The sequence below is a fragment of the Emydura macquarii genome, unplaced genomic scaffold, assembly GCF_026122565.2.
Source record: "Emydura macquarii macquarii isolate MOO-44397 ecotype Brisbane River unplaced genomic scaffold, CSIRO-AGI_Emac_v2 contig_1254, whole genome shotgun sequence".
Taxonomy (NCBI): Eukaryota; Metazoa; Chordata; order Testudines; family Chelidae; genus Emydura; species Emydura macquarii.
The window spans coordinates 1,588,003-1,601,091 of NW_027131391.1; the positions used below are offsets into that span (position 1 = coordinate 1,588,003).

Genomic DNA, 13,089 nt, shown 5'->3' on the forward strand with positions numbered 1-13,089 from the left:
AAGGTGGCTGTTTTCTACAATGAAGATGTAGAAAATATCTTCTAAAGATCCTTTTATGAAGAAAAGTGTGACAGTTCACTGAATTCTTACTGACGTTCATTATATTAGGAAAATCTTTTTCAGTAGGAGGGTGGTGAAGCACTGGAATGGGTTACCTAGGGAGATGATGGAATCTCTATCCTTACAGGTTTTTAAGGCCCAGCTTGACAAAGCCCTGGCTGAGGTGATTTAGTTGGCGTTAGTCCTGCCCTGAGCAGGGTGTTAGACTAGATGACCTCCTGAGGTCCCTTCCAACCCTAATCTTCCATGAGCCATATAATATATTTCATATAATTATGATACTCTGGAAAGTAGACTGGGGGTAAAAGAGCCTGAAGCACTCTTGAAAATACAACTTAGGTGCTTTTGAAAATATTACCCTGAATGAATCTACTGCCTTTCAATCTAGACAGAATAAGGCACCAGAAAATGTATTAAAGGGAACAATTCAGCCTACCAGGTGAACTGGATGGGCTGACAGGGCTTTTCGATTTCTAGTTCCTATGAGCTAAATTCAGCCTTTAAGCATCAGCACTGTGGAAGGGGTGGCATGTAGCTGCAGTGCCCAAAAGGAGCCCTGAAAACAGACTGACTCAGTCACTGTTCCTTCCCTGCACCCCCATGGTCCTGGAGGGATGTAATTTAGTACCTCCCTTTATAGCATGCAGTTTGCCTTCTGTCCACTCCTGCCAGTTCAGTTGGCTAGCACTTTGGATGATGAGGTGGAGCAAAGGTTCTCCCTACTCTTCATCCACTAGCTTGAGGGAAGTGCCCAGCTCACAGCCCCTATTCTCCCTCTGCTGCACTGAAGCCATGATGTGGGGATCATCTACACAGCTGTGCAGTAGAGTGATGTCTCACTTCCATATGACTGCTGATCTACAATTGACTTTTTAAAGCCCATCTTTCATCTTTAAAAAAAAAACCCTTTTGATTAATGCAGCAGTTCTTCTTTTATGAGGCGCTACAGTATTTCTTTGAATGGGCCTGTGAAATTTGCAATTTGCACTAGTCAGTTTTGTTGACAGAATTTGTCAGCAAGGGACTTAATGAGATCTACCCCACCCCTCCAGCAGATGTCACTGTAGCAGAGGGTAACTATAGCAGAGGATAATTTTAGCTAGTACCAAAACAATCTAAATTGAGATTCTATACCAGAGGGCAAACTCTGCCCTCATTTATATCCATGCAGCCCTCCCTCACAAGAAGTCAATTTCCAGCTGACAGAAGTTGCATAGGTATTAAATGGAGACACTGAGTTCAGATTTAATTTCATAGTACTTTATGTATAAATGGGGAAACAACCCTTTTCCCTTCCTAGGAATACCTATCCCTCAAAGTTGGGAGGATGAACTGCTATGTCTAGTATATCATCCTTCAGTCAGATGGTGAAACAAGTTTGGTGATCTCACCTCCTCTGCAAAGCTATTCTAGTACTATATTTACTTTAAATCTTTATGACAATGGACTCTGAGCAACATGTGTATCTTAATTTTAGTTTCTGTCATGCTCGTCTTTATCACTTGACAAACCAGAAGTATGTTGCAGATATTGCTTGCTCTGTGCTGACTCCCTTTTTTATATAGGTGTAAACTGTGTCTGCATTGGAAGCCTGAGCCCCCTCTATTCTGAATCACTGGGGCCTGAAATTATGCAGCAATTACTTGACATTACGCAGGTTCATGTGCTGTAACTCAAGATTTTATAGTACAAGTTCTATGACCTCTATATGAAACCACACAAAAAGGGCTAAAATGTATGCATACAAAAACTGCAGCAGCAAAAATCATTAACTCCTCCAACACCCATTCAAAGGATGTATTTAAGGGTAGCCAAGGTCCACAAATAGCAACTGTGCCCTCTCTTTACTGAGCTTTTCCAGGCTCTTAACCTGGTGTGTAGGCTTTGAGGGATAGTTGAGGCCTCTACTGTTTGTTTTCCAAGTTTATTTGCTGGCTGTCTTAATCCTTAAGCAGAGTCTGAGTCAGGTATAGATTTAAAGCTTAGGCTGCAGAGCTGTGCAGGCCACCCGAAGCATGGCCCAACCACTTAAACAGGTACATAGGAAATAGGTTTGCCTCTTGCCTGGTTTTTGATTTGCCTCCCTGTTTTTTCTACTTTTTTGCTGGTTGCCAGCCAAGAGATGTAATTTACCTTTTTTGCTGCAGGCATGTGTGGCTACACATGCAGCAATCCTTTAATCAGCAGCCACACATTATGGCTGGAGGACATGCCATACCTGGCATCTGAATCCCATTCTGTGTTCACTGTGTCACATGCCAGGCCCTCCCCTGCCAGCTGCCAAAACCACAGCAGCTCCCATCAGCACCAGGGAGCAGCTGGGAAGCAGGACAGAAAAGGCTTGCCAGTAGGAAGGGGTAAGGAGCAGGATGGTGGAGGCAGGGATCCTGAGAGTGGATGGGACAGGGGCTCCCTCAAGGGCTGAGGCTCTTGGAAGGCATGGTGTTAGATGCTCATGGGCCAGGTGGGTCAGGTTGCTGTTGGGGGTGCCTGAGAAAGAAAGAAGAGGGCGAGGCAGGTGGGGGGAGCAAATCTATCCCCCCTACAATTTAAATGATACTTCACAACTCCTGATTTAAGGAAGACTTAAGACTGAACCGGTGTAGACACTGAATAAAACGTGGCCTGCAGAAAGTGTAAGAGGCATCCGTATGGATCAGAGTTGGCATTATCAGCAGAGCTGTATTGAGGAGAGTTGCAGACTGTTGCCTATAACAATCTGCTCTGCAAGTAACAGTCCACACTTCTACAGCCAAACTTGGAGTTCTGACTACACAAAATACACTGAAAAAAGTTGTAGAACTGGGCTGAACAGACTGCTCCAAGGTTCCATTCATTCCAGACTGTTGCTGTTTCAGATTCCTAACCACTATTGTTAACGTGTACATTTTTGAAACAGCTGCGTATACACCTGCTCTAAAGAGGGTTTCCATAACATTGTCTACAAAGCATCACCTTTTCTTCCTGGTTGCTATTAAATCCCTGACCTCTTTCCTCTTTTCTTTTAATTTATGTGCTCTAGCACCCGCCCATACGTTCCAATTCCCACCTTTTAGATGTACTAGATAATCTTACTATTGCAGGTGTCTTCTTTAACCAGTTTCAGAATGAAGCTGCCCTTCTTGGCATACACCTCTCCTAAGTGGCATGTCCCCATGACAAAAAAATATATATAGGCACATCATGTAAGCCTCAAATGCATTCAGAGCTTTAAATCTGTATGTTATACAGGCTTCATAAAGAAACTTCATTAGTTGAAATATGAGTGTATACCACACTTTTTAAAATAACAAGGGCTTTTTCTGGCTGAATCTAATGAAGGTGAAATAATCCCGAAGAATTCATTTCAGGGCCTCTTACTTGTGTGTGTAGAAGTTAAAATACATACTGTACACAAAGATACTAGCAGAAGACCAAATTGCACTCTGCATCACTATCTGCACTTTATCTAACCTGCTGAAAAAGTGCCAATATCAGCTGTTGGCATTTATCTCATTTTCTTTTACTACCTCCCTTGTCTCTTGGGTATGCACTGGCATGTAATGAAGTCATGAAGTACAAGTATGATATCAGCACAAAATGAAAATATGATCCAGTATGTGATAGTGTTAATTACCATAGCTATGTTCACCCTGGCATAGCTAAACACACTACTATAAGAAAACCTTCCACTAAAATGTGGAGCTGTACTTTCTTCAGAGAAATAGTTTTGTCCTGGTACCACATTTGAGACAAGATTGAGGTATAAAATCTAGATTTCTGTTTGCCCTTGTGAATCAGTGACTGTCTAGCCAGAGTGGAAGATTGACATGACATCATTAAAACATGGCCAAATTCTGCTCTGTTATATTGGTTTAAATATGGAGTTAGCGCTAGTAAACTGAGCATAAATACTCTGGCATATCTGGAGGCAGGATTTGTCCCACTTTTGCTCTAGAGTCCCATTAATAGAGGTTTCCTTTAGATGTTAAACATATTGCCTTATCTTAAAGGTTTTTTCTTTCTTTGCTCCCTACTAATGGTGTTTCAGATACTATTTGCACAGATTTCCCCCCCCCCCCAATTTATACCTATTGTAGCAACAGAAATTGCCATACTGGATCAGACCAGTGGGTCACTGTCATCCAGCAACCTGTCTCTGGCAGTGGCCAGTACCAGATGACTTCAGAGGAAGGTGAAGAATCCAGCAGTAGACATATGTAAAATGTGCTGCACACATTAGGTCTTATTCTGATCTCTAATAGTTAGAGATTGACTTAAGCCGAGAAGTCTTAATATCCTTTCCAAAACTTGTTACCAGTAGTTATGAAATCTGGATATAATTGATATCTATATAAATATCCACTCCCTTTTGGAACTTAAGTTACTGGCCTAAACTTCCTGTGGCAGTGAGTTGTGTAAAATATACTTCATTTTATCAGTTTTGAATTTCCCACCTTTTAACTTCATTGACTATTTCCTTGTTCTGTCGTAGATGCTCATATATATTTCTCTGTGCAGCCACGATGAGCAGCATATTAGGAGCCGCTTCATTTACGTTTATTTTTCTCTCTACAGCAAACCACAGTTAAAGTTCTCCTCCTCTTTCCTAACACCCTTATTTGAGTAATTTTTTCTGTCTTACAAGATTTAGAGGGAGTCAGACATAGGTAGAACATTCACAGCTACCCTAGTAATTCAAGCTGGACAAATAATTTTCTGTGACTGTTTGTTATGAATTTCCTTTGACCCTGTTCATATCCTCTGTTTGCTTTCGGTCAGCATTTCAGAAGTCAAGTTTTGCTGGCATGAATGTTCAGGGAGAGTGAATTTCAAAGTCATGTGCCTGTCCTGACTGTTTGCAGAAATGAATCAACTTCCTACAAACTAGTCTTTGCACCAGAAGTGCTTTCCTACCTATCCAACCAGGAACAGAAACACTACTATGTGAATTTTCTGACCACTGATGATTGAGCAGAAAAGAGGGTAAAGCCATTGGATAAATGTACTGTGAATTATTCACTCAAGTTCTACTTCTAATTCAGATTGTCGTCATCTAGCATGGTAACTAAAGCTGTGTTAAACTGTTTCAAAAGCCAGGGTCTCTGAAGTTCACATGCAGAACTGAAACTCCAAGTGAAACTAAAAGGGCTGTGAAACTCTATGGATTGAATCCGTCAATTCATGTTCATAAAAACATGAACTATATAACTTGTGGGTTTTACTCCATCCTACTATCTTTTTTCATTAGACTGCATGATACAGCAATTCTGTTAGTATATTTTTTTAATTCAGACTGAATATCCCTATTTGGAATTTTAGTTTGGAGCTTAAATATTCATTTCAGTGGAAATGTGTATTGTAAACCTGTCTAGGAAATAGTCTAGGGATCTACTAAATAGCATGTGCCATCCCATTCTACTCCACAAATGCTGGGGGAGCCAGATTCTCAGATGTTTATGGCCCCTTTGCAACATTCAGGTGAAGTAAGGGGCTGTAATCTGCAAATCACTAGCAGAGAACTCTCCTGATTTTAGGGGAATTCCCTGGATAGCGCACTTGTGCCACTCTCTGCACAACTGACACCAGAAACAATTTACTGCTGTAGGTGTGGCAGGATCACCTGTATCAGAGGACAAAGAGCACTTTCTATAGGACACTCCTGTACTCTGGCTTATTTCTTTGAAACACAGCTTGATGCTCATATTGTGACAGTACTGCAAAGAGTACCAGCCATGTGTTTGCAACTATGTAGGTCTCCCATTTTAAATATGAGGCTCTATATCTTATGGCAAAAGTGTATTTCAAGCTCATTAAATATTATAAAAATGTGTAAGTACATAACTTTCCACTAGTAGTCCTCAGACAATCAGTGAGCACTGGTGACAGTACTGCTGGCACTAGTGACAGATGACAATGTCTGGATTTTTGATAAATTAAAAAGAAAATGTAAAAAATTTATCTTTTTATTTAGTCCATTACCATAGTGGCTAGCCACCTGCTTATTAAATAATAGAAATAAAATGAAGTGATATCACCACTTTCCTGTTTTACAAGGCACTAATGTAAGTGCTGAGTAGATAGTTTATTACAATAAGGAAATTCAATTCTGGCCAAGGAAAACAAACACCTATACTATTTATGTTGTATATAGTACTAGTTCAGCACACTCAGATGTGCAACCTGTAAATCAACTAAAGTGAACCAAATGTATATATGTGCATTTCTTCAGTAATAAAGAATTGGTAACTGACATTTTTCCATGTTGTAAAAGATGTTTCTACTGTAGAGTTACAGATGCAAGAAAAAGTTGAACATGTTTAGGGCAAAAATGGATGTGTCTGGCCAAGTAAATACACTACTAGTATATGCCACCCTCACCCACTAGCATTTCAAACATACTGCAACTTTAATAATGTGTCTATCCAGTCACTGTAGTGAGGAATAACTTAGCTAGCTAAATAAACCTGCATATAATCTCAAACTGTCCATACATGTTGTTTACATGGATAATGCTGATGCCTGCTTTTCCTGTGATAGTTACATCCATATGAGAGTTACTCGGAAGCCTTGAAAGTTCTGGATCTGATCCTTCCTTTATCTGTTCTGCATTCTCATTTTATAAAGAACCCAACAGCTGTTGCCCAGTGAGATTCATGCATTTAAGTTCAAGGAGACTGAACTAGTTGGGCCAAGAAGTACATCTGTTGACCAAGCCCATTCTTCCCTCCTAGCAGGGCAGAAATGAGCCCTCTTTCACCAGTTTTCTCCTGGAATAAACTCAGAATCTGGCCTTTAATGCAAAATTAATGTCTTGATTTTTTTTTTTAAAGTCATATGATTTTTTTTTTTTAAATCCTTATTAAGGGCCTGATCCAACTTCCAATGCTATCAGTGGAAATCTTTTCATTTACTTTCATGGAAGTTGGATAGGGCTCACAAAGGACTGTCACTTCACAACACCATGCCAGGATTCTCTATATATATTGTTCAAAAGAATATTACACTAACTGATGTATAAACTCATCTCTCTGCCTTCCACTGACAGTTGAGGTATTCAGAGTGTACAGAAATCTGATGTTACATTAGTCATTTTAGCATGATTAAAAGAACTAGTTCTTTTATCACAAAATAAAATTATAATGTCCCTGCATTCTGAGACATTTCCCACAAAACCACTGAACATTCCCCTCTCAAAAGCTGCAGGGGCTCAGAAAAACCTTCTCAGTAATTGCTGCTCTGGATTGGGGAGGGGGGTCAGGCACTAAAAGTGAGGGCAAGGACCCCTTTTTCCTGTGTTCTCAGTGACCCACTTACTGGCACCCAGGCAACGTGTAGGAGGAAATCATCTAGTTTAAATTCAGAAGGTACAAAAGCTATACAGGGAGGAGGAAAAGGGATAGATCGGGACCAGGAGTTTGGTGAGATGTCATTGCAGGGGAGAAGAGAAACTGGGACTGGCTGTAAGGAGATTGGAAAGACTGTGACTGGGATAAATGGTGAGGGAAATAGGGTGACCAGGAGCAAACTGGCAGGGAAGGCATGAATCCACTGAGATCAGTTGAGTAGCTAAGGCAAAGGGGAGACTGGGACTGGCTGGGGAAAGAGACTGAAACATGGTGTAAGGGAGGGGTTTGGTGACTGACTGAGATTGGATAAGAAGCCCAGGAGGGAGACTGGGACTGGAAGCCAGTGAGGGTGGGGTAAAGAGATCAGATGAGAAGCAAGAAGAGGGCAACAGGGAATGTCGAGGCAAGGAGATTGGGGCTGGGGTGGGTAGAGGGAGAGAATGGGAGTCAGATGGTGAGCCCAGAGGGAGAGACTAGGAATGGCTGAACGAGGAGACTGGGATGAGAAGCCTGACATGTGAAGACCGATACTGGGTATGCAAGAAGGATGGAATGGCAAAAAAGACAGGACTGGATCAAGGACTGATTGAAGGAGACAGGGTGGAAGGTGCCAAAGCTAGGGGGAACAGGAAGAAGAATCTGTGCCCACTAGAGCCCTGTCCCCCTACAGAGCCCGGAATAGAAACCAATATTCCTGAATGTCACCATTCCTCTGCTGTCACTAAATATCTGTGGAACCTAGTGAAGATGTGTCTCATCTCCCTCTAGTGCTAATCTACATAGAGGATGCTATCAGTTACTCAATTAGCTCAAGTGACAGGTCTGTGCGGTGGATCTAAAGGGTCCAACTCTGCTGATGAACCATGTGAGTTTCACTGTGAGGACTAGGGATGTAAAAATTCCTTTAATAATCTGTTTAAACAGTCTAAAAATAGAACGGTTAAACGGTGAGGGGGGGGAGCCATGCTGGGCTCAGCGACTCCCTGCCTAGCGAAAGTTGCCCAGCGCAGCTCCTCCCAGGCACATACTCACTGAGCCGCAGCTGTCGCGCTGGGCTTGGCGCCTCCCCACTAAAATGAGAGCTGCCCAGCTACTGCTCAGCACATGCAGGAGCCAGCTGGCAGCTCTTGCTAGGCGGAGAGAAGCTGAGCCCAGCACGCGCACTTTCAGAGCACAGCTTGGCAGCTCTTGCTCGAGGGAGGAGCTGGGCTCAGCACAGCTCCCCTCCCCACACATGCAGAGCCACAGCTGGGCAGCTCTCGATGGGCAAGGCCGCAGGGAACCACGCTGGGCTCGGTGCCTCCCCTGCCTCCCAGCAACGTTTAAACTAATTAGTAAACAGTAAGACAGCTGCTTACCGTTTAACCCAATTAGCCACTTACATCCCTAGTGAAGACACATGATGGAATTAGTTTTTTCAGTTTGCTTTGTTGTTTAATCTTGCAAACTACACACAAATTTAAATTAAAAACATTATTATTGCTGGAAAGTCAAGCACTCAAAAGTTGTGCATACGTATTATTATACAATCTTTAATATCCTATATGACCAACAATTACTTTTTCCACAAAATCCTTGCCTCATTCAGTGCACAACATGGATCTGTGGTGGGGATGAATTTGTAAAAAATGGCTTTGTCTGTGCAGCTTCTGCCTCTTTTGCTGCAGAAGTTGGAAAGTGTGTAATGAATGCCACAGATATTTGTGATGCTAAGTAACTCAGTCACACACAACTTTTCATAGGTGGTTACTAATTGTATGTGAAGAAGTATTGGGCACTCACGACTGAAATTGAAGTCACTGGGAGCCGTGCATGAGTATATTAAGTGCTATGTAACACTCAGTATTCTGAAAAATCAAGTCCCAGGCATCTCAAATTGGACACCCAAAATTAGTGGGTACTTTGTCCTTAATCTCTGTGCAGGAGCTAACCATCAGGAAAATTGGGATTAATACCCCCTCACATCAAAGGGTTTTCAATTAACCAGTGTGCAGCACTCTGATAGTATAGAGATGAAAGCCATAGAAAAAGCCTCTGAAGAAATTAGTCATCTTTTTTCATAGCAGGGTTTGAATAATGTGCAGTAAGCAAGGCCAAGGACCACATACTAAACAATGAGGATAAAACAAAATATCAAATAGCTGTTTATCAACTGAATGCAGTCCATCCTGTGCACTGAATGAGGGAGGAGTTTTATAGAAAAAATAGTATGATCATGTAATTAAAGACTGTCACCATACGTACAAACAAAGGGGCCAAATTAAGGTTGAACAGGCAACCTTAATTGTGTAAATTCCTAGCTTCTGTGTGTGTGACTTTGCAACATTAGTAATGATCTTTTAACCTAGTTCATGTGTAATTATAATACAAATATTATCCCCTGGATTCCCTTGGCAACAGATACTCAATGTGATAAACTATTTGTCCTTTACTCTTGTAGTTTTCCCACTTGGAAATCAAATTGTTCCCCAGACAGGCAGTAGGATAAGATATTATTGAATTAAAATATAAATGATTTATTTTGGGGAGGGGTCCAGTTACATAACTGATCAAACCATGAAGGTGAGCTCCTTTTACCAGTGGCAGTGACTGCATGTGGCCAGCGCAATAGTAGCTGCTTCTTATTTTAACACGGATGGCTGGGAGGAGGCCCATAAATTTCCTTTTCTGCTTTTTCTAATTGTGATTAATTATTACAGGACTTCACAGATCTGTAGCCTAATACCTGGGCCCAGTCAATAAAGTTGCCAGATAAGGGCATGAAGGAAGGAGGGAAACTGGAAGGGGAATATTGGAGTGAATGTGAGGAGTATATTATGTTGAGCAAAGTTTTAGAAGGCATAGGCCCATGCGTATGGTATGAGGGAATGTGCGTGCACGTGTGCATACATTTACTGTAACTGTTCCCACACATCAATAAATGCCTCTGCAAATTGGGTAATTAGATGTTTGTGAATACATTTGTAGTAATAGTGCATGAAAAGACAGATGGACATGTGGGCACATACTAGAACTCTACCTCCCTTTTAAAAAGATTTTGATCAGTAATTTAAAAAAAAATAGGACTTTTAATGGCAGAATAGTTCAGTGAATTGCTGTTGTTGCATGTTTACATAGGTCATGATATGATCTAGACACAACTGACAGGGTCCCTGAAGTGAGATTTTACTAATCTGTTTTATATTCATAGAGACAGGGACTGTGTCTGTGTTTGGGAAACACGTAACATAGTTTAGGCACTATCAAAATATAAACAATAGGTTCAGCAATGTCCACAGGCTAAAATGTGCACCACAGCCAAAACGTAGTGTATAACCCTGACATGAAACGTGGTAGAAAGAGAACATAGAAAGAAGTTCCCACTCCAAATAGACTGATTTTGTTAGACCAGGTTTCAATAATTTTCCATTCAATTCTATGAACATACACAAGAAGCATTTCCTTTTAATTCCAGGCCTACATTCATGAGACCGGATTACAATCTTTAGTTAATGGAGTTTTCCAAGGTTTACACCAGTGGAATGGAGATCAAAATCTGGACCTCTTTAGGGCATGAGTTAGAACTTCTACTACTGAGCTTTTTAGCTACTCCAATTCCAGATTCTTCTAGAAGAAGTTGCTTCAGGAAATGGTAACAAGTACTCACAGTGAGGCATTTGCACTTGACTCCCACTAGTTCTTTGCAGGAGCCCTTGTATGGAAATGGTTTAATTTCTGCCCTGTTTAGTAACTCAAGACAAAACATACACAAACTAACACATTTTCACACAATCAAAAATAGTGTTAACACAATCAACACAGCCAGCATTTAATCCCAGCTGTATCCTGAATTGAGACAAAACAGGCCCAGTTCTGCTCTCAGGTGCACTAATGTAAATCCAGATAAACACCATTGACTTTGGGTAGAGTTACTTTTCTTTTTTTAATAATGTTATTACTAAGAAACTACGTACACAGCAGGTATATTAGGATGTACAAACATCATATTCAGAGAAAAATGGAGCAAAACAATGAAAAAAGCAGTGCCTGTCAATGACAACAGCCTCAGGATTATAGCAATATAAGTTTCACCTTGCTGCAGGCTGTGACTTCTTTGGTTAGAGTAGCCTTATTATTTATTAATTGTATTACCATAGCTGCTATGAGCCCTGATCATGGACCAGCACCCCATTGTACTAGGCACTGTACAAAGGGAGAAAAAAAAGATGGGCTTTGCCCCAAAGAGCTTATAAATCTGTACAACACAAGAGAAAAAAAAGATAGGGACCGATGGGGGAGCAAAAGGAATCAGCAATACAATACTGGTCAGCATGATAAGGAGTGGTATCAGCAGACCACCAATGTAACGTTGTCAAGTTTTTTGTAGACAATGCTACAAATGAGAATTTTGAGGAGGGATTGAGAGGATAACAAACTAGCTTTGTGGATATTTACCGGGAGTTCCTCCCCAACGTGGGGGGCAGCATGGGAGAAAGGACAAAAGTGCTTGTTTGAAAATATAACGAGAGATGGAGGCTGGCATCATTGGCTGATCAGAGATAGAAGTGAGATTTTGATACCGAATGAGAGAGGATAGGTAGGTTAGGATAGGCTGTGAAGAGACTTGAAAGGGAAGACAAGAAGCTTATGTTTGATACAATAGAGGAGGAGGAGAATGGAGAGATGCAAGAAGAGGGACGATATGATCTAAGTGACTGGCTGGGAGAATGATCTTTGCAGCAGCATTCTGAATAGATATGAATGGGGCAAGACTGCATTTGTCAAGGCCAGAGAAAAGTAAGTTACAGTAATCAAGATGAGATATGATGATAACCTTGATGAGAGTTTTAATTGTATGGATGGTTAGGAAAGGCTATATCTTAGAGGTGTTGTGTAAAAATAATCTGCAAGATTTAGACATAGCTCTTCCTAAATCCTCATATCCAGGCTAAGTTGAAGATGACATCCAGGTTATGCTCTTGAGTGACAAACAGGATGTGGGTATTGTACACAGTGATTGAGAAAGGGGGTTTGGGAGGAAAGAGTAAAAGCTCCCTAACTATGAGCTTGATATGACAGCTGGACATCCATGAGATGATGTCAGAGACAGGCAGAAATTTTAGTTTAGATAGAAGGTGACAGGACTGGAGTAGAGAAGTAGATCTGAGTCATCAGCTTAGAGATGGTCATTGAATTTATGTTGGTAAGTGAGATTACCTAGAAATAAGGTATCAAAAGTAGAAGAAAAGGGAAGTAAAGACAGAGACCTGTGGAATCCCAACAGAAAATTGGAAGGGGGATGAGGAGGACCCCTGAAGGGCATGCTGCAGGAGCAATTAGAGAAGAAAGAAGAGAATCTGGAGAGGACAGAGTTACAGAAGCCAAAGGAGGACAAGATTTCAGGACGGACATGATCAGCTGTGTCAAAGGTGGCAGGCCAGTCAAGGAGAATAAAGATGGAGTATTGGTTCTGAGCTCGAGCTAGGAAGAGATCATTAGAGACTTTGAGAGTAGTTTCAGTGGCATGCAAAGGGAAAAAAGAAGCCATTTTGGAGAACATCTAGGATGGAATTGGTGGAGGGGAATTCCAGACAGCAATTGTAGACAGTCTGTTCAATAAGTCTAAAGATAAAGGATTGATGAAACTATGTTTTGAGATACAAATGGGGTCAAGAATGGATTGTTTTTAAGATGGGAGAGACTAAAGATTGTGAGGAAAAAA

The 13,089-nt window shown here is 41.2% G+C and overlaps 2 protein-coding genes across 6 annotated transcripts in view; one reads left to right on the forward strand and one right to left on the reverse strand.

Annotated features, from left to right (window-relative positions):
* The window catches only part of RSPH14 (radial spoke head 14 homolog), a 148,604-nt gene that overhangs the window by 89,480 nt on the left and 46,035 nt on the right, over nucleotides 1-13,089 (forward strand). The gene's annotated exons all lie outside the window — the stretch shown is intronic.
* The window catches only part of GNAZ (G protein subunit alpha z), a 114,638-nt gene that overhangs the window by 68,850 nt on the left and 32,699 nt on the right, over nucleotides 1-13,089 (reverse strand). The window lies entirely within an intron of this gene.